The sequence below is a fragment of the Macrobrachium rosenbergii genome, chromosome 12 (assembly GCF_040412425.1).
Source record: "Macrobrachium rosenbergii isolate ZJJX-2024 chromosome 12, ASM4041242v1, whole genome shotgun sequence".
In the NCBI taxonomy this organism is placed as follows: domain Eukaryota; kingdom Metazoa; phylum Arthropoda; class Malacostraca; order Decapoda; family Palaemonidae; genus Macrobrachium; species Macrobrachium rosenbergii.
In genome coordinates, this window is record NC_089752.1 from 110,276,853 (window position 1) to 110,299,352 (window position 22,500).

The 22,500-nt window shown below is 37.7% G+C and overlaps 1 protein-coding gene across 1 annotated transcript in view; it reads right to left on the reverse strand.

Annotated features, from left to right (window-relative positions):
* LOC136843862 (leucine-rich repeat and fibronectin type-III domain-containing protein 3-like) overlaps positions 1 to 22,500 on the reverse strand; it is a 101,224-nt gene that overhangs the window by 43,723 nt on the left and 35,001 nt on the right.

The following is a 22,500-nucleotide window of genomic DNA, read 5'->3' on the forward strand; positions in this document are numbered from 1 at the left end:
CGTAACTTTTCCATTTCTCAGAAGGTATTTTCCCCATTCTCGTATCTTCTCGGATTACTCCAGCCTTCCCCAACCGCCTTCCAAAAACTTCACGGTAATGAACGACCTCAAAAAGGCATTCTGTGAAAGAGCTAGACTACTTCACCTGCAGTGGTGAACAGATGTATCTTACTGTACATAATTATATGGCTCTCTTTTTTTCTTCCTACCAGATGCGGAAGCTGGTGACGAATAGCAGTAAAGACTGAAGCATACCGTGATGGATATAATATAATTACTGTCATTTCAAGGACAGCCGTCTTTGCCTCATAACATTTCGAGTAATTATAGGGGAAGGGGTCCCTTAAATCTCTTCATGAGGTAAAAAAAAAAAAAAGATATGGTGTTTGTTGTGGCGTTCATATTGTCTGCTGACATTTAACGATGAAATAAAAACTGGAGCATAAGACCCGTAATAAATATGCAAATTATGTAATTAGTAATGAATTACGCGGGTTCATTTATCTGCATAGTAATTGAACCTTCAACATTCATAGAGCCCTGTTAAGTAATTTGAAGACAAATGTCACAGAATTCTCTAACCCTTTCATGAATTGCAGTCCTCAGATTAAGCGTGTCCGGACGATATAACTAGACAATAAATTAAAATAACGGCTCAGTCTATAAAAAAATGAATGCCATTCCAGAAGTTATTGTCCGCAACCTATAAATATACAGTAATACTCATTAATACTTGATTCATATTGATAGTTACGGCGCCTTGTTCACTCATCAGTGCAACGTGGACATAATATCTACGGCCTATTTCCAGGTACCCTACCCCCTACCCTCAACAAGAGACATGCGACCACCCCTACCCCCAAACAAGGGACATAAGATACATCACGCTTATCAAGAACATAATTACTTTTAAGGCAAGACACAGAGCCAAAACAAGAAGAAGAAGAAGAAGAAGAAGAAGAAGAAAGAAAGAAAGAAAGGACTGTGAGCGAGAGTGTGAATTATAGTAAGAATGAGAGTGAGAATGTGAGAATGCCTCTAAGGTGCAGGTCTTCGCGGCGAGGTGTTGCAAGGTCTTGCCTCAGGGATAGAGAGCAATAATTGCAAGCGCCGATGAAAAGGTATTCACGCGAAATTAAATCCCATCGGGAGCGGGTGACTGGGTTCGATTACGACTCGGTCGCAAGTGGCACAGAGGAGCTGCTGGAATGAAAGCATTGGTGCCACTGGGGTCAGATCTGTGCCCCGAGGCTGTGTACCCCGAAGCTGTACCTCCGGGTACTGGTGAGTGTCTGTGCGAAAAAATTAAATGACGTATGATTTGCTTTCAATGAGCAGCATTTCTACTTTCATTGATACACTGAATAATTATCTAATTTCGTGGGAGGAGAGAGAGAGAGAGAGAGAGAGAGAGAGAGAGAGAGAGAGAGAGAGAAATATACCTTAGTTTAACCAGACCACTGGGCTGACTAACAGCTCTCCTAGGGCTGGCCCGAAGGATTAGACTTATATTACGTGGCTAAGAACCAATTGGTTGCCTAGTAACGGGACCTACAGCTTATTGTGGAATCCGAACCACATTATACCGAGAAATGAATTTCTATCACCAGAAATAAATTCCTCTAATTCTTCATTGGCCGGTCGGAGACTCGAACACGGGTCTGGCAGATTGCTAGCCGTGAACTCTACCAGTTCGTCCAACGAGAAGAGTATGAGAGAGAGAGAGAGAGAGAGAGAGAGAGAGAGAGAGAGAGAGAGAGAGAGAGAGAGAAGGCCTTGTTCTTCTATTAGGCTATGTTTATTTGTCTATTTATTTATTTGGTTAACTTCCTGTAAGAGAGTCCACAGTCTTCTACTATCTAAATAGCACCGCAAGCAATCAAGTTATGAAGAAAAAACTTCCATCTCGAAGTTACTAGTTTCCTCGGAGCCACTTTAGACTACCAGTCCTACAATCGCCCTTGTAATTATAACTATTTACTTAAACCACCATTCTCATAGCTCTCACTCTTGCTCTTTTCAGCAACCGTAGCGAATGCCATTTCAAAAATTTCACCTGTTTCTCAGACCGATACTATTTTTACCTTCATCGGAAGGTAGACTGAATTTCAGTTTTGCCTGAAGACTTTGTCCTCGAATCTTAAGCTATGTCATGTTTGGTTTCTCCTCAATCTATTACTTCAGAAGTTGCCGCGCCGTTATCTAAAAATAATGCTTAGGAAACTCGTTGACACTTTCGGCACTCTCATATTTGAATGAGAAGATGCCTAATAAAATTGATGATATCTTTGTTGCGCAGAATAATCTATGGAAATGTTGTACTGAAAACATGTACTGAACAGCATTTCTATAGTAAAGCTGTACTGAACACGTGTGTTTAGCTTTACGAAGAATTGTATAATTGAACAAAAAAAGTTAAGTATACCTTAGTTTAACCAGACCACTGAGCTGATTAACAGCTCTCCTAGGGCTGGCCCGGAGGATAAGATTTATTTTACGTGGCTAAGAACCAACTGGTTACCTAGCAACGGGACCTACAGCTTATTGTGGAATCGGAACCACATTATGACGAGAAATGAATTTCTATCACCAGAAATAAATTCCTCTAATTCTTCATTGGCCGGTCGGAGAGTCGAACGCTGGGCCAACAGTGTGCTATCCGAGAGCTCTACCCACCCCTCCAGTGAAGAACGTATAATTGAACAACTTTGTACACGAACAAATGCATGCTCAGATTAAGTCATTTTTTTCCAGGGCCTTTACTGAAATTGCATCAGTAATGTTATTATTGGCGTTATATATTCCCCTCCAATCTCCAACCATAATAGGCCTGAATATGTATAAATGGTATCCTTATTAGCATTTCTGAAGTTACCTTGACCTTTTTGGACCAAAGTTTCAATTTTGTTTTAAGCTGAGTCGCCACTCTGATAAATTCTAATCACTGAGTACCTAAATGCTTCAGTTGTGGGCTATTCGATAAAACAAAACACTAAATTAAAACGGAAAACAAACATCTTCAAGCGCAGTGGTGAAATGAATGCGCTCACACTAACACATTTCTGTTTGTCTGTTCGTTCTCTTATTGAGTTAACGTACAACGCACGTTTAAGTTGCAGGAGGGGGAAAAAAAAGTGCTCGTAAAGGAGCGCTTATTTGGCCCGAGGCAACTTGCGTGTGGCGTCGGCATGTCGATGTGACCTCGGTGGAAGAATGCAAAGCGGCCAGAAATGGGCGTTCCCCAAGGCATGTCTACTCTACCTGTAGCTACCAGGTCATTTCATCACGATTCATCTTGCCTCAGTTTTTTTTATATCATCTCTTTCATCTTTTTACTGTCAGGTGTTTGGTAGGAGTCAAATGTCACAACAGCCCTCAATACCCATTTCGTACTTGCCGTACGAAGACATGATTCCTTCTCTCAACTTTCCTTAACGCAAGATGGACCCTATATAGAGAGATTTATGGGTTCTCTTGTAACTTGTTATCTGCACCATGCGCCATTACTTTCCCCCCCATTGTGTGAAGCGATAAACCTAAGAGTGACACGCTGCAACAGCCAGGTGAAACGATGGACGGAAGGTGGCTGTTCGAGCATGAGTCCTTGGAGTGCCGTCGGGTGGATAGCTGTGACCTTATCGCTTTTGATTTCTACGAAAGACTTGACCGGTAGACGATTTCCTTTTCTAAATAGCTTAAACCAGAGGTAATCGGTAAGGCTTGTTTACTTGTTTAGCCTGTAATAGTAAGTCAGCTTATTCGTTAATCAGTCTCCTCTTGAACTCACTTATGTTACCGACAATATGAAGATATTAATTCCCCCTCATGGTACGTACGTTTGACCGGTAAGGAATCTTCTGTACTAACCTAATTATACAGCTGTTTTTTATAGGATTGACCAGCTAAATGATCTCTTCTGTCACACTTGAATCACAGACAGTTTTGTAAAACTTTTTCGCTCTAAATAGGAGCAAGACATCGTCACTTCTAAAGTTTTTGTCATTGCTGATGATTCACAAACATTAATCCATATAAAAACATTTTTTTCTTTTCGAAATTTATCGTGGCTTTTTCTCTCTTCATCGTGATGCTGTATTTCACCCCGTGCTAAGTTAGAATGCAAGAGTTGCCCATAGGAAGATGGAGATACTGATTGTTGTTCCTTTCCACTGTTAAAAGGTCATTGTGTTGAAAGGAGCAACATGATTCATTCTTTCTTGTAAATGACTTATAGGCGTTAATTTTATATATATACAGGGTGCGGCATAAGTAACGCCCTTTTTAATTTTATATCTTATAATGTATATTTTCTTTATTATTTTCTTTAATTAATTTGCTAAATCTTAATTTTTTCAGATATTTTATACAACCATGAGATTAACAAAGGAACAGAAAGTAAAAGCAATTCAACTGTATTATCAAAACAATAAAAATGGTGCTGAAACCGCAAGATTGTTATTAGCTGAATTTAACATCACAAGGGTGCAAAGCCGAAATATCACAAGCTTGATTAGAAAATTTGAATCAACAGGAAGTGTAAGTGATGCTCAAAGAGCGGGTAGGCCAGTTGTTGCAACAAGCTTAGAAAAGTCCAATGAACAACAAGAATCGTTGCTGCGTTCTCCTCAAAAATCCAGTAGGCGTCTTTCTGCAGAGTTAGCAATTAGTATTTGTATTGAACATTGTTAAACCGAATAAGCATTATATTAATTAATATATTATATTAATCTATTAACCTGTGGCAATACATTCATGTTCGAAAAAATAAAGGATAATCAAAAAGGCTTTAATTTTGTTCCACTTAAACAAGGGGCGTTACTTATGCCGCACCCTGTATATATATATATATATATATATATATATATATATATATATATATATATATATATATATATATATATATATATATATATATATATATATATATATATATATATATTTACATCTATATAAAATGTGTGTGTTTGTGTGTTTCATTAGTTCAATGACTGCAGTCCCAATTTTCTCTGAAGCCATCCTCCTCAATTTTCACGAGTTGGTGGTGAAAAACATTTACAGTGTAAGGAATTTAATCTGTTGTCATTACAGTCACAGTTTCGTCTGTATACATCTTCATGTGTTTGTTTGTATTAAGAACATGTATTTTCATAGACGTATCAGTCGTGAGAATTTACAGTATGTATGAGGACATAAATGTGTGTGTGTTTGTGTGTGCACGTGTGTGTGTGTGTGTTTGTGTGTGTGTGTGTGTGTGTGTGTAGAGCACGAAGAGGTTTATAAACCAGTGGAAAAAGACAGTGGTCATTGTCACAATCATGCCTTGATTTACGCTCGGAAGATGAATCCAAATACATTCATAAGAACAATAAGTGAGTGATTGTAAAGATATAAGCCAGGTTACATTTATCACCGTCGAAACAGTACCACTTTCACATCTGTTACCACGGCGCGGCGAACAAAGCTTGACAGCGTTGCAAATGGTAACGCTGGTCGCAACGAGATGCGCGAGATTTTGAAAATGGAACAAAAAAGGATATAATCCTTTTATTGTTCGCCTGAAATGGAAACTAATTCGTTAAATGAATGGTCTCCGAGGTCAAACACCGAATCACGTGAAGGAGATTAGGTTACGAGATTGCAAGACTGTGAAACTCATTGACTGAGGTTTTTCTTTTTTTTCCAATGCTTCATCTCATCTTGAACATCTGAACTACTGTCGATTTTAGGGACCCATTTGGCTTCTATATCTTCTGGTTAAATGTCACACGAGCAATTAACTGCTTTACATCTCTACTCAAGATCGACAGTAAAATATGAAATACATTTTTGACAGCGAAATTATCATTCATGTAAACTGAAACGAGTTTCTTTTTAGTTTCATCTTATGTGCAGTGTATGATTACTTATCGTGAAAAGGAAAGATAGCATCCCCAGATATCGTTTTGTTCTCTCTCTCTCTCTCTCTCTCTCTCTCTCTCTCTCTCTCTCTCTCTCTCTCTCTCTCTCTCTCTCTCTCTCTCTCTCTTTATTTGTACCCGATACCCCAAGAGCAAAGTCATTATCTTATTTTCATTTTTTGTTTTCTTTATGTAAGTCTTAATATTGTGCGATTCCATGAATCCAGTTGCTGTACTCTATAAATAACAAACACACAACAAAGTATCACAGATTCACTTAAGCATTTCCTGTATTAATACTTTTGTGGTCCAACATTGTACAATGGGTTCATTTTCCTTTTTACTTTAAACTCCCTTGCATTAAGAGCTCGGATCTACATTTCTTTCATTGCTTTAGAGAAATCAATAATCTTAGAATTGTGAAGCAACATATACGAGGAGTTAAATACGCAGTAAAGATTAAAATGGAGAGTGAAAAAAAAAAAACGAATCGACTAACCTTTCTTGTAACCTTATTGTTGGAGGGACAAAAAAAAAAAAATACGGATATAGATCGGGTGCTTGGGTACATCTGGGTGTTTTTCATAACAGACGTTCAAGAAAAGAGCGACAGAAACGAAACGGAACTCTGAGCACCTCTAAATTTATTTTCCTTATCACTCATTTAACAAACACTGTTACTAGTTTCTTCCTTTACCTGTGTTTCAGGCCTCCAGCCCTAATAATACAGGGAATCTTCTCATAATTTTGATAATAATGATGATATGTTGTCAGCATTATGTAAATTATTTTTTCATAATTAACTGTTGACCAATACACAATATTCTGCAGATAAACGCACAAGAAAATATAGATGTCCGAAAATAAGTTTCCCAGTAATTGTAGTGGTGGTTGGGATTTGCCTGTGCAATGGCTCAAAAAACATGAGACTGCAAATCACGGAAACTTCGGGCATGTGGTCAGTACCTCTCAATACCTTTCCCTTCCCGCTTGGGTAAGTGGACAAGGAGGTGATGGGAAGGGAGATATTTCGCATGCCTTGCCCTTTGGACCTTACCTTTCCGTGCTCTAATTCCCTTCCTGATCGGGCGTTCCTTTCCCTCGTGGGCGTCGTACACCTGGTTTTGCCAGTATCCGATAACCTTTCCTTTTTTTTTTTTTTTACTTTTTTTCTAAAAACTCGGCCATAAACGCGCGTTACCCAAAGCATAAAATTTTGGAAAAATTATAACTTCATTCCTTCTGCGGTCGAACAGTTTTGTTAAGCCTCTTTGTTGCGCAAAGACGTAATAACGGGCTAAACCATATCGTTAAATGTGGGTTCGAACCTCAGTTCGGCGTTGTCCAACTCAGTTCTCAGTTTTATCCAAAACATCGGGATGCTAAGTCACACGAACAACTAAAGTTTATAGGTTGAGAAATCGATTTCATCACGATAATAAGAAGCAGTTCATTTTATGAATGAATGTTACTCGGGTATTTCCCTCTAATTTATCTTGAGGAACTTTGCTGGCTCTCCAAAGCTAAATTTCCTTTTTCTTCTTCTTCTTCAGATAATCCCCAACCGTGTCTTTATTCCTCATGTTTGCCAGCTGTACAACAACGGTACAGCAGACCTCGTGTCCCCTGAAGGATCCAACGCATCTATCCCAGTGGGGCGGACTCTACCTGCCCCTAGCAGAGTAAGTCGTTAGGAGCAGTGTCCTAGAGACGCCTCACGCCTTATGCACTTGCCTTGTCCAGCGGCACCTAGCGGGGACTCCAGCCGTCGGGAGAGTGGTCAGCGGGGCGTGTCTGGAGTTGCATAAAGAACGCTGGCGGTCGGTGATGAATGGCTTTGGAGAAACGGAGCCATTTAACCGAAATTACACGCTCGCTAGTGATATATTTCTAAGACTCTCTCTCTCTCTCTCTCTCTCTCTCTCTCTCTCTCTCTCTCTCTTCTTCATAAATTTCAAGTTATTGGTCAGTCACCAGTAAACTTACTGAAAAAAAAAAATTGGATCTACTTTTCTGAAAAATTTTGCAACGGTGATTTTCTCTTGCTTCATATGTGAAAAAATAATTAGAACCACTTTGGTGGTTATGACCTCAGAAATATATATAAAATTTATGACCAAATGAAAATAATTTTTACTTAATTCACTTTTTTATATTTATTGATAATGATAATAAAAGGAGCCACACGCACTAATAACACAAAGAAATACAATCTCTGAAAATCTAAAAGCAGAAACAAGGGCAGCAACTGTTCTCCACCGAAAAAAAAAAAAAAACAGGTATCGACACAGCATTAACTGCCTGGTGTTTTGGATTCATTCTGAAGCTAATTAAAGAAAGAACTCCCTAACTCTAAACTGTATGCAAATTACTATCTGATACGGCTCAAACCTAATACGATTTCCGAAAAACAAGGGAAGAACATACGGAGTATTCTATGCTTCATTTTTCGGTATAAACTTCAAAACACAGCAGCGACGTCTTCCTTTCCTCTTCCTCTTCTTCTTGTTTGGAACTTTCGTCCAGATGGCCTCCCAAAATGCTGAGGCACGTCCCCGACTTCATGACTTCAGCTGACTTTGACATTATCTTTCTCTCCTTTGTCTCGCCGTTATTGTGGAGACCTCCGCGTCCTCCTTCTCGAAATTTGTAAACGACCAGCCAAAAAGGAGAATGGGACACCCCACCTTATGTTACATTTAACGGCACCTGTTACACTTGGTACCTGTCTCCTGTCCTTTTGACGATATTTACCGTAATGATTTGAACAGGTATACGAATGAGACTGCATGAAATTGTCCTTTCGACGGCGTGATAAAATGATCAAATGTGAAATTTTAAATCTTATACAGATGAAATATTAAAGAGATAAACCTTATATGTCGTCTTTTTTGCGCGCGTGCACGATTGTAAAAGTACGCGTGCATTCTGGTGCATGTGCATTCTAATACATTTATCTTGCTTTACATTTTCATGGCACGTTCATGTGAAAGGGCCAAGATTCTTAAAAAAAAAAATTAAAAAATCGCCCGAAGGAAAATAAATTTTTTTGTCATTTCATTTAGCTCGCTTATATGATCAATAAAAAGTAAAAAAAGTTCACAAACCAGTTTCATAACAAGCAAAAAAACTTACTATTACAGGACGTCACAAAAAGGGCTGAAAAATGGAAAGAAATTAAGAAGAAAAGATATGTACGTTTCCCTTTTTCTGACCTTCTGAATCATAACTTAAAGGTCACACTTGCGGTTGCCAGTGAGCTCTTGAAAACATAATTCATTTTCTCGGTCGGCTGAACACCGCAGGTTTTTGGTTACTGCGATGTTGTCTGAACGCTGCCTTGAAATTTAACCAATAAATGAATAAATAATAAAGAAAAATGCGTTTAACGAAAGAAACAGTTTGGTAATAAAACAACAGAAGGGTATGACAAAGAACTGAAAACAAAACAGAAGTGTAATATGAAATAGTTCAGCTGTGATGTTTTGGCGAATGCGAACGCTGTTCTGATAATGGATATAGAAACGGAACTAACCCTGTAATTTGTGAAGCCCAGAAAACTTGATAACAGCAAATTCCTCTCTTACTTTGGAAAATTCTTCACATTTTTTTTAATCAAACTCAGAAATTATATTAATTTATTTGTAGCGGCAAAGCGACCAAATCGAGGCGGGAATATCGACTGTATAGCGTTCGTCTAAAAAAAAAAAAAAAAAAAATCCAAGAATTATATGGTCGACGTTCCCGTTAGCTATTAGCAGGAATTGGCACTTCACGCCAGCCCCTTTTACAATCAGCAGTTATTTGCTGAAAGGGATTTTCGGTTCGGTGGGCCTCTTTCAACAGCCAGGGGTGTTCCAGGAGGTGCGAAGGCTATCCATGTGTGACCGAAGAACATAAGGGAGAGGAAACGAGAGGAACAAACGAGCTCTAGGATTCGGAGAAGATGGCTGACGACATTATAACGACCGTAACAGAAAATTTTCTTATTCGTCCTCATGTACACTTTATTCAGATTTGTCCTCTCAAAAAATTCAACTGACTGGTGAATTCTGCACAAATATAATTTATTTCCAAGGCATCTGACTACGTCTAGCCTGGTGACTGTTAGTGGAACTGGAAAGAGTTTACTGAAATAAAGCAAATATACCAGTTTTGTGCATGCACCCTCAAGTGTTAGAATTAGTGATGATTTGTATACATTTTCATATAATGACGAAATAAATCAGTATCATCTTTAAAAAAGCCATACGATGTGCTTATAATGGTGTTAATGTATATGATTTTCAGTTATTTGTCCTTAAACAAATCCCTCTCCATACATTTGCAGAATACCGCTGAATAAATAGAGGAAATGAGTAACAAAAGATAATGACGTAAACGCCTCTTAAAAAATAAAAAGAGGAAATTATTATTCAATTATATTCCTACGTGATTCCCAAAGCCTCGTAAATACCTCTGAATAAATAGAGGAAATGAACAACAAAAGAAAAACAAAAAGATTTTAAATAGAGGAAACGAAAAACAAAAGATTTTCAACTATATTCCTACGAGATTCCCATAGCCTCGCAGAATACCTCCGAATAAATAGAGAAAAAAAAGTTAAGCATATCTTAGTTTAACCAGACCATTGAGCTGATTAACAGCTCTCCTAGGGCTGACCCGAAGGATTAGATGAATAACAAAAGATATTCAGTTATATCCCTACGAGATTCCCTTAACCTCGTAGAATACCCCTGAATAAATAGAGGAAATGAATAACAAAAGATATTCAGTCATATTCCTACGTGATTCCCATAGCCTCCAGATAGGACGGCTCACCACACAGACCCGTTAAATCAAGCATCGTCATCAGATTCCATCACCTTCATTCATCTCACTCCATCATCTTCATGGCTGGGGTTGATAACCGGCCCGTCATCGGACCGTATTGACTTTGTCATAGAATTCCGTAAGCTTGGTCATCTCTCTCTCTCTCTCTCTCTCTCTCTCTCTCGTTCCTAGGGACCCCCATGGGGCGGTTCATTGCCCTCCTGAACCCTCGCCATGCCCAAGCGCCCCCGTCTCAACCCCGGCCAGTATTCATTTACGACAACGGGTACGTCCGAGGTTTGGAAGGCTCATTAATATTCGAAGCGTTTAGATCTTTAAGGTAATTTTCTTCTTCTCTTAATTGTAATTCGAGGATGATGGGAGCGAGGTGTGAAAATGAACGTAAATGAGTTAGGGGATAATGAAGGTGGAAAAAATAACTGTATGCGGTGCGGAGCTTTCGGTGTAAACACCCTTTGTAAAAGGATACGTAAGTAAAAGATAATAACGTTCATGAATAGACAGCGCATGACTAAAATACAAGCGAGACGATGGGCAACTAATCATCAGTTATCAATTCAAAGACGCTATTATCAAAATCCCTGTTAATGGCAGATTTTCACTATCACGTTCTGAATGGCAAATTGATGTAACCCCTCAAGCCCTTCAAGTAAAACACCTAGAATGGCGGTAACGTACATAATAAACAGCGACTGCTAAAGAGAGAGAGAGAGAGAGAGAGAGAGAGAGAGAGAGAGAGAGAGAGAGAGAGAGAGAGAGGGCGAATACACAATAAAAGTGCCGATCCATAACCGTTGTAGGAAGAATAGGAGTCTGCATAAAAGTCCCACAAGAAAGGTGAATCCTTCTTGATCAAACTCGAGTGTTTACCCGTTCGTCGAAAAGCTCTCGAAAAACACACCTGTGAAAAACACGTATTCAGAAAAGAAGGAGAAATCGAAATCTCGAAAACACTTTCATTACAGACTCAGCACCCGATACCATCAGAAAGTCTGTGAGAATCTCGTTCCACCCAAAAAAGCACAGGAAACGGCATGAAATCCACACCTACTAAATAAAGATGTCCTTTCCCCAACGAGGGATGTCATTGGGATGCCATTAGCGCCTTTCACTTCATTATTACTATTATTATTCAGAAGATGAACCCTATTCATATGGAACAAGCCCGCTATAGGGACCACTGACTTGAAATTTAGACTTCCAAAGAATATGGTGTTCATTAGGAAGAAGTAGGAGGAAGTCAAGGGAAATGCAGAAAGAGGAGATCTCACTTATTAAACAAGAATAAATAAATTAATAAATAGGTAAAAATGTATTAAAATGCAAGGAGAAAAGCATTAGGATAGAATGCTCTTCGCTTGAACTTTCGAAGTTCAAGCGAAGATGCAATGCATTACTACCCCTAATACAATTCAACTTGTACTTAGATATTTTACTTACATTTTAGTTTATTTATCAGTTTGTTAATTCATCTGTTTTTCTAATAACTGATCTCCTCTTTCCGTCTTTCCTTTCCCCCCCAAGAGGGATGTCATTAGCGCCTTTCCCTACATCCCGTAATTAAGTGTTTGGAAGGAATCTGGTCCTCGATCTCAGGCCTTGAGAGTCTTGTCTCTTCCATGGTTCGTTCTGCTTTCCTCCGGTGCCTCTCCGAAGCCAATCGCCTGACTTTGTTTCTCCCACTGTCGCGAACTTTCAGTTTTCCTGGGTTTGCTTTGAGTGAGAGTGCTTTTCCATGCTCCAGTTTAACTTCTCCAGTTCATTTCTTTCTTTCATTTTTAAAATGGTTATTTTAGTGAAAGGGTATTTTCACTCTCCGGCTGAATTGATTTAACTTATCTGGTTATTTATTTCCAAATGTTTGCTTTAATGAAAAGTTATTTTCACTCACCAGTTTAACCTTTTTTTTTTTAACTTTTTCCTTTCGTTTGTTTTCTAGTGTTTATTTTAATAAGCCGTTTTTTTTTATTCCTAGTTCAAGAAATGGTAATAAAAAAAATATACATTGTTTATTCATCATAGGCTCTCTGGGTTTCTCACATTGTTTACAGTGATTCAGCCTTACTAATTTCTTTGGTGCATGTGAAAGTATTTTTATAAATGGAACGTTTTATTTAACTCATCATGCTAATGAACTGATAATTATATAAAATAAACTCATTTACTGAATTTTCATAGCTTTCCTTGTGGAGAGAGTTTTAGCCATTTTCCAATTTTAAGATATTTAGCAAATATAATTTTTCATTGACGTGTACAATCGAAGCTGCATATGTTCGTCACAGCGATGACGCGCAAGCGAGAACTTAGATAACTCCATCTCGTACCAGTTTCTGACTACTTTGTGACGCCAGTTCACGGGAATAAATCAATCAACTATTCTCTACTTGATCCCAAAGTCTAGCGGCTGGATGCCCGAAGAATCCAGGAAAGCCTTTGTGCTTGTGTGACGCCGCCTTACCTAAGAGGCACTTTCATTTCGAAAACATCTCACGACTGTTAGCGGAGTTGTTTTTCGCCGAATCTCTTCCATCTCCACCCCACCCCACCCCCCTCTTTCGTCCATTGTCCGCGTGGGACCGTTCTTGGCCAGAGGGGCCCCTCTCGCCCCAATGATGTACAAACATTCTTTCGGAGATTAAGAGATGGAAGCTAAACAACCGGCCCTCTTACGACAGAGTTCGTAACTTGAGATACATTAGGCTATCTCGAAAGTGACTTCGTTTATGCGGCCGGTTTACCAAGGTTATTAATTCGTCTTCCTATTACTTTCGTGAAAGCTCAAGTAACTTCTTTGCGAACGTGATTCTAAATTCAATTTACTTTACTGCTGAAACCATAAACTTTATTATATATTCCTTTAATTTTGTTGCTGGCTATTTATTGCGTTTTTGAGTTCTTTCTGGCATTTTCATATATACCATTCTTAACCTTAAAGAGTCATTTTGCTGCCATCAAGTTATGGGTATTTTATGGAATAACTTATTGCAGAAATCCTCTCCATGTCTATCGTCTTTATCCTTAAAAAAAAATTTAATTTTATACTGTGTTAGTTCTAAACTGAATTAGTTACCCAAAATATAGATAAAGCAATGTCCGCAAAAATTAAATGCGAATTAAGTATATTTCTTTGTATTTTTATTTTACAAGCTTAAAAGTGAAGCAAAATCAAAACATAATTCTGTAGTCAACTTATCTACTTATATAGATGAGGAAACTTAGAGGCAGTCTTTTAGTGCGTCGTCTTTCATTTTTCATTTTTACTCTCAATGAAAGCTCATGTTAATATAATAGCCTTTGGACATACTAAACTAGGATCGAACCTTGACACAGATCATTTGCCTATACCACCAAGATCTAGATCATGCACCTGATGTAAATGTAAACACTTAAGACTCCTATCAGGTGCTTCGAGATGTATCTCATTTGCCAAAAATACTGTAGCTTTATGTGAGTAAAATACAAGAGTCTTGGATAATTAATAAGGAATAAGAATTTTGTACCATCTCAGCAAGACACCAGTGCATTTTTACCTCACGGACCATTTTCGTGAATAAGCGTTGTGATCTATGTATGTATAGTCCATAACATCACCGTAAGCAGCTAAGTACAAGATATTCTATTAAAAAAGTTGTAAAAGATACTCTATAAAGAAAGTTGTAGAAGATATTCTATAAAGAAAGTTGTAGATATTCTATAAAGAAAGCTGCAAAGGATATTCTATAAAGAAAGTTATTGAAGATATTCTATAAAGAATGTTGTAAAAGATATTATATAAAGAAAGTTGTAAAAGATACTCTATAAAGAAAGCTGTAAAAGATATTCTATAAAGACAGTTGTAAAAGTATTCTATAAAGAAAGCTGTAAAAGATATTCTATAAATTTGTAAAAGATATTCTATAAAGAAAGCTGTAAAAACTTTTCTATAAAGGAAGTTGTAAAAGATATTCCATAAAGAAAGTTATAAAGGGCATTCTATAAAGTTATAAATAACGAAAAAGAAAAAAAAAAGGTACGAGGAAAGCTTCGCGTAACATTACCTTGCGATATGTCACTGTACCGTCTCAATGCTTCCCTAAAGGCGTAAAATTTTGAGCTGATTCGTCACTTGTGACGAATTCCAGTCAATAACGGTCTAATGCTCAATTCTCTGTCCCCCACAGACGTCAGAACTTCAGAGTGAAGTCGTATAACTTATCAGACTTGTTAATAACATTAACACCAGCTGGAATTTTTTTTATAGCCAATATTAAAGTTTTCATATTTTCTGACGAAGGCAAATAACCTCCGTAATAAAAGCAAATTAATCCACCTAAATCATCATATCATCATTATCAGAGTAACAAACAATTAACTCGTGTATGTGACTATGTTAATAACTCTCATAAATTCACACTCAGCCGAGCATTATTTGTCTTAAAAACAGTTAAGGTTCACCATATAATAATGAATATACGAAATTACCGTGAATGCCTTCGCTAACCCACTCATAATTACGTTCGGATTGGTTACCCTTCAAGTGGCCACTGCAAGGAGAGTACATCTAGATAATCTTGGAACTCAGAGTAAATAATTGAACTAACTGCATATGCACACTATTGCCCACTCGTCTTCATCAGGTGAGCCTCCAAGAGTGAGGAACTGTATTGTATATATATATATATATATATATATATATATATATATATATATATATATATATATATATATATATATATATAACTTTATCACATACACAATTGTTCTGTGCAATAGTAGAATTACTAAAAGGCCCTCATTCAAACTGATTGGTATCTAATGGAATATTTATTCAGAAAAAGTTACTTGATAATGTGGACTGTTTGGCCAAGAAAGCTTGTAACTTTTTCTGAATAGATACTCCATTAGATACCATCCAGTTTGAATGAGGTCCTTTTTAGTAATATATATATATATATATATATATATATATATATATATATATATATATATATATATATTTATATATACACCTTTATTCCTTTCATAGTTATGAATATGATTAGTAGCAACGTTGGGTAGCGTTTACATACCAGTTTTTTTGGAATTTGTTTTTATCTATTTTTATGTTTTTAAGAGCACTGTTTAGCTGTATAATTTCAGTTTACTTTGTATTTTTTAATCTTTTGTTATTGTATTCATTTATGATAAGGAGACTCCAGTCAGATGCATAATTAGCTAAATGATTTTTCCAATATTTTGTCTTTGTTGCATAGTGCTTCCAGTTATGTAATTTACTGTAGTGTATATATCAAAATACCATTATTTTGTTTTCTACTTTCTTATGTCAATGAGTTCTTTTCAGTTGTCTAAGATAATACTTAAATTTTGGATCCTGTCTGTGCTATTTCTTTGTCGTTCTGTAGCTGAACAGAACTCTTCAATTATAAGCATTCATAACAAAAACTTGTAACCAAATCCAACTCGACGATCTTGTGCAGTCGGTGAAAAAATCAAAGTTGCAAAACTCATAAAAAAAAAAAGTCAAATGTCAACATGTCCGGAACTACATTCATTTCGATTAGCGTTCAAGGGTACAGCCGATAGTTGTAATGGGCGCCTGTAATTGCAAACCAGTAATCTTTCCTTTATGTCCTGCTGTAAAAACTGTATGGGTCCCTAATTCACCCGTTGCGTGGCTGCCATTTAGCTAGTTTTTGTTTCCTTGGCCTTAGAGGTTATTGCCTGTTCTATCGAAGAGCGGACTTCAGCATCACACACATAACGATTAACTTGTAATTACGGCAAGTCATAATTACACTTCATTCATTTCTCCAACGCCGCGACATATGCAGATAATTGCCTCTCTTTATTGTAGACACATACACATACAAACACACACACACACACACACACACACACACAGACACTTCCATCCCTGGGGGCCAATATCACGCGTGTTCTAGAATCGCTCGTTTAATGACACCGCTGATTATGTTTTTGTTTACTGATAAAACAAGTAAAAAATGCTCCGAAGTTTCTTCGGCGCAATCGAGTTTCTGTACATCGTATAATCCAGGTCACCAAAAATAGATCTGTCTTTCGGTGGTCTCGGTATAATGCTATACGAGCCGCGGCCCATGAAACTTTAACCACGGGCCGGTGGTGGCCTGGCCCATATCGTTGCCAGATGCAGGATTATGGTTAACTTTAACCATAAATAAAATAAAAACTACTGAGGCTAGAGGGCTGCAATTTGGTTTGGTGATTGGAGGCCGGATAATCAACATTCCAATTTGCAGCCCTCTAGCCTCAGTAGTTTTTAAGATCTGAGGGAGGACAGAAAAAGTGCGGACAGAAAAAAGTGCGGGCGGACAGACAAACCCGGCACAGCAGTTTTCTTTTCAGAAAACTAAAAAGGAAACTCCCGGTTATTTACCTCACTTCGGCGACAGTTTGCACAACAAACACACACATACACACTACACACGCACTCTACACACACACACACACACACACACACACGCGGAAGGAAGAGGTTTCTCCGAGAAAAACAAAGATAAATTAATTGCGATGGCCACAAGGAATCCATCCTCCGGAAACGAGAGAGAGAGAGAGAGAGAGAGAGAGAGAGATGTTGGAACGTGGGAAATTCGGGGGCGCCGTGGGAAATTTCAGAGGCTCGCTTCCGAAAATAAAAGTTTTAGGAGTCACGACATAAACCGGGGATTTACTGTTAACGGGGGAGGAGGAGGAGGAGGAGGAGGAGGAGGAGGAGGAGGAGGAGGAGGCGGACGGATCATACATGCCAACGGAACATATTATGGGAAAAGAAATTAATGTCTGTGAAGTTATGAGACCAAGAGAGAGAGAGAGAGAGAGAGAGAGAGAGAGAGAGAGAGAGAGAGAGAGAGAGAGAGAGAGAGAGAGAGAGCAGACGAAGCAACTGGCGAATTTGCGAAAATCAAACGGAAAAACTCAGATGTTCACAGGAAATTCTTGTCGGCTAAGAACAGGTTTGAATCAGAAGTGGATGACAAAAAACCTATATACGTATGTAGGGTTATCAAGTTTGCATTACTGTTTAAAACCTTATAGGAATATCAACTCTTTATCAGTTTCATGTATACATTAAATCAAAGTCTTCAGCAGATGTCTGCGCGCTCTTTTGAGATAACAAATTATGTAGAGCTATAAGTAATCGGAAACATATAAGCTCTATTTAAAATCAATCGGTAATCCTGTCTTATCTCTCTCTCTCTCTCTCTCTCTCTCTCTCTCTCTCTCTCTCTCTCTCTACACATGTACATATGGGAGTAAATATATATATCTATATATATATGTGTGTGTATGCATGTATATATATATATATATATATATATATATATATATATATATATATATATATATATATATATATATATATATATATATATTTAAAAAATCACAAATACACGTGATGCTCAAAGGGAATGTACATTATAGCCAGTGGTCCTAGCAATTGAAGATAATAACGGTGTAGACTCTTCCACAAACTCAAAGACTTAACTACATCAGGAAATGATTAGGTTATAAGATACTTAATTAGAAAAACCATCTGAATGGCTATGATTACAAAAAATATGACTGGAGATAGTGCGTTTAAAATGGCCCAACTTCCGCTTATAATGGGTATTGAGGGAGCTGTTTGACTCACTGATATCTGCGCGATTATTCCAGACTATCTGAAGATTCTAGCTCAACATTTATCTTAATCTTTTTTAGTTTTCTGTAAAAGAAAATTATTGAGATGGCTTTGTCTGTCCGTCGCACTTTTTCTGTCTGCACTTTTTCTGTCCGCGGACAGAAAAAGTGTTGACGGACGGACAAAGCCATCTCAATAATTTTCTTTTACAGAAAACTAAAAAAAGATTAAGATAAATGTTGAGCTAGAATCTTCAGATAGTCTGGAATAATCGCGCAGATATCAGTGAGTAAAACAGCTCCCACAATAGTTATATCTTTTCAGAAAACTAAAAGCTTCTAGCTTGTAATTCAAGTTTCCTCAGATTTCAAAGCCAGCCTCTGAAGGAAAAGAAGGATTTACTTCGGTTAATGTTTTCATTTGTTCTCCTCATTAAAGTAGCAAAGGTGGCCCTCGTCATTTGCAAATCATTGATTGCTAGGAAGACATGAAATATCAACAGTATTAACAAATATCATGTACCTCGTAGGGAGGTAGTGCCGTCATTGCACCTCAGCTGGTTCACTGTAGGCATCACCCAAGGTTCTTTGCAGAGTCCCATCGGCCCATAGCTGCAACCCCCTTTCATTCCTTTTACTGCACCTCCGTTCATATTGTTTTTTTTCCAATCTTACTTTCCACCCTCTCCTAACAATTGTTTCATAGTGCAACTGCGAGGTTTTCCTCCTGTTACGCCTTTAAAGTTTCCCTTTCACCGCTGAATGACCCCATATGTCCCAGCGCTTGTCCTTTGGCCTAAATTTTATGTTCCATTCCACAAATATCATGTTTGTGTATTTACCTAATTTGCAATATTTACGATAATCTTTTTATTTATATATATGTCCTTCTCCATATAGTCTTACACATACGCGCGTGAGCGCATTCGCTCATACCTTCCTACATACATACATACGTACATACATACATACATATGTGTGTGTGTCTATGTTTGTAGGTAGGCAAAACTATAAGATAAAAAGAATAACGCTTCATGCGCAAAATATCTTTAAAGATGAAAAACCGGACGATGCTGCAACCAATCAGCCATTGCCTCTTCTGCTCCATCACTCTCATCCTCTGAAGAGAGAGAGAGAGAGAGAGAGAGAGAGAGAGAGAGAGAGAGAGAGAGAGACAAAACGTCCCTTTAATGATGAGGTGTGACCACATCCTCTCTATTCTTCCAAGACGTCTATGGAAGGTTCCCGGAAACGGGTTTGGGAAGCGGTTTGTCTCTATAATGACGCGTCTTCATTAGGCGTTTTTCTTTTCTTTTCCCTCTTTATTTATTTACTCATTTACGTATGTATTTGTTTGTTTTTCTTTTTATTTATATGCTGTTGCATCGAATCACAAAAGTACAATAAACGACGTTCATTCTGTTAAGATAATTTCGTCAATTAATTGCTATAATAAAAGTTCATATTCTCATTTGGCTGCGATTTATTCTTAATATTTTCTTCAACATCAGTCATGATAATGACGTTGATAATGACAATAAAGATAAAGAAAAACATCTCATCATCGTAGATACTTGATTCATACGGGCACCATTGCAAGCAAGTAATTCTTGTAAGTTCCAAATGAATAATATAGCCTCCCCGGAAGACTTCTTGCAGTAATTCTTGCAATAATCTAACCCCCGTTACATTGTCATGTGGTAAAAGGTGACTGCAACATGCCTGCAATAGTGGCAGTAGCCATGACCTGTTTCAGCCGAGTGCTCAATATCAGCCCTTCAGTTGTTGGAGATGAAATTAAAACCTGTGTATTCTCAAAGCCTTGAACCTTTCAGACCCATTATAATATCATTCTTTTGTTAACAGATCTAAGCTCATTTTCCAAGAGTGATACCAATCTAATGTAATCAAAACAAAGTTATAATCACAATGCAACACATTATATCAGTGGGAACAGAGAGATTTTTCTCCGAAAATCACTTCCAACACAAACGCCAAAAATAGGGGAACAGGTAGCAACGCCGAAACCAATTACCAAAGAGCCGCGCAGACCAAAACAATCGACGGTATACGATGCGCAAAGGTATGCGACAGACGAAAGCGTGTCGCGGGCTGCGTGCCTTTCTCTTTATCGAAACCGGAAAATACAATTGAACGAGAGAAAAACGGACCGCTGTGACGGCGGAAGTCTTCGGCAAAAAGAGTTGCAAGTTGACACAGCCGAGTACTTCCGGTCAGGATGTTGAAAGGAGGATTTCCCTCCTAAAGGCAATTACGCAACTTAACGGTGAGTGTGTTTCGAGTTTACTTGCTGAAGGTTATTAAAAATTATGATAACGGTAAAGCAAAAAATCTGTCTAGTTAAATGAGCTCGAAGCCAAAAAGCGGTCCCACCAACATTCACAGATCTCGCACGTTTTAATTTTGTGTACCGTAAGCGTTCATATGTCAAAGGCTTCGTCTTTCATCGTACTTTGTTAAAGCCGAATGAATGCTCTGGAAAGGGTTTCACGGACAGGGTGCTAAAAAGTCATGAAGTCAATGTCACGTGGGGGCCATGGAAATTCTCCCTCGGCCGTTATTTCAGTCAGAAGTCATGAAATTGAATAGCGTTCATGGACGTGAGACGTTCTTTATTCAACGCTTGTTAACTCAGCAGGCGCGCGCACACACACACACACACACACATACACATATATATATATATATATATATATATATATATATATATATATATATATATATATATATATATATATATATATATATAAATATATATATATATATATATATATATATATATATATATATATATATATATATATATATATATATATATATATATATATATATATATATATATATATATATATATATATATATATATATATATATATATATATATATATATATATATATATATATATATATATATATATTGTATATATATGACAGAATTAACTTCCGCTGTATCACTAACGTTGGTTAAATTTACCGTTTTACAAACGTTTCCGTTTCACAGAAAATTTATGTTCTTCCAGCTTCAATCAGCTTCCTTACGCCATAAATGTTTCTCTGTTTTAGAGAACCTCTCTCTCTCTCTCTCTCTCTCTCTCTCTCTCTCTCTCTCTCTCTCTCTCTCTCTCTCTCTCTCTCTCTCTTTGACTTTGGCTTCCCAGTGCAAAAGCGGCTAAAAGAAAAGTCTACCATTTTCGAAGATTACAGACGACTCAAATTGAAAAAGTATCAAGAAAGACATAATCACAGTATTTCTGTCCAGTCACTCAGTCCGTGCTTTAATGATAATAATGTTCGTCCACATGGGAATAATGTATTGCAGCAACAGATTGACGTATAAATACAATAGTTAGTCAAATGAAGAATGAACCGATTTTTAGTTTTCTGTAACAGAAAAATATTGTACCGGCTTTGTCTGTCCGTCCGCACTTTTTCTGTCCGCACTTTTTTCTGTCCGCCGTCAGGTCTTAAAAACTGCTAGAGGGCTGCAAATTGGTATGTTGATCAGCCACCCTCCAATCATCAACCATACAAAATTACAGCCCTCTAACCTCGGTAGTTTTTATTCTCTTTAGGGTTAAATTTAGCCATAATCGTGCTTCTGGCAACGATATAGGATAGGCCACCACCTGGCAGTGGTTTAAGTTTCAAGGGCCGCGGCTCATACCGCATTATACCGAGACCACCGAAAGGTAGATCTATTTTCGGTGGTCTTGATTATACGCTGTACAGAAAACTCGATTACGCCGAAGAAACTTCGGCCCATTTTTTGCTTGTTTTTATTTTTTTTTATACCCTGCATTGACTCGCTCCCGCAGAATAACACGAATAGCAGGCGCGTAGAACTGCGAGAATGGACTGACAAAGAGGCCATTTATCGAAGAATATGATTTTCTACTCTTTTCTACTCTACTTTGATTCCCTTCCGTGTGATAGCACGAACTGCAGGCCTGCCATTCCGTGCGCGTCGAGACTCACACCGCTGTAATTGAAAGTAGAGAGAAATGAAAATGCAATTTTGCCATCGATATTCAGCGCGTGAGTCCGCTTTGCTACGACGATGTCTACTCGACGTTGAAAAGATCTTTTGGGGATGTCGGTTTAAAACATGATG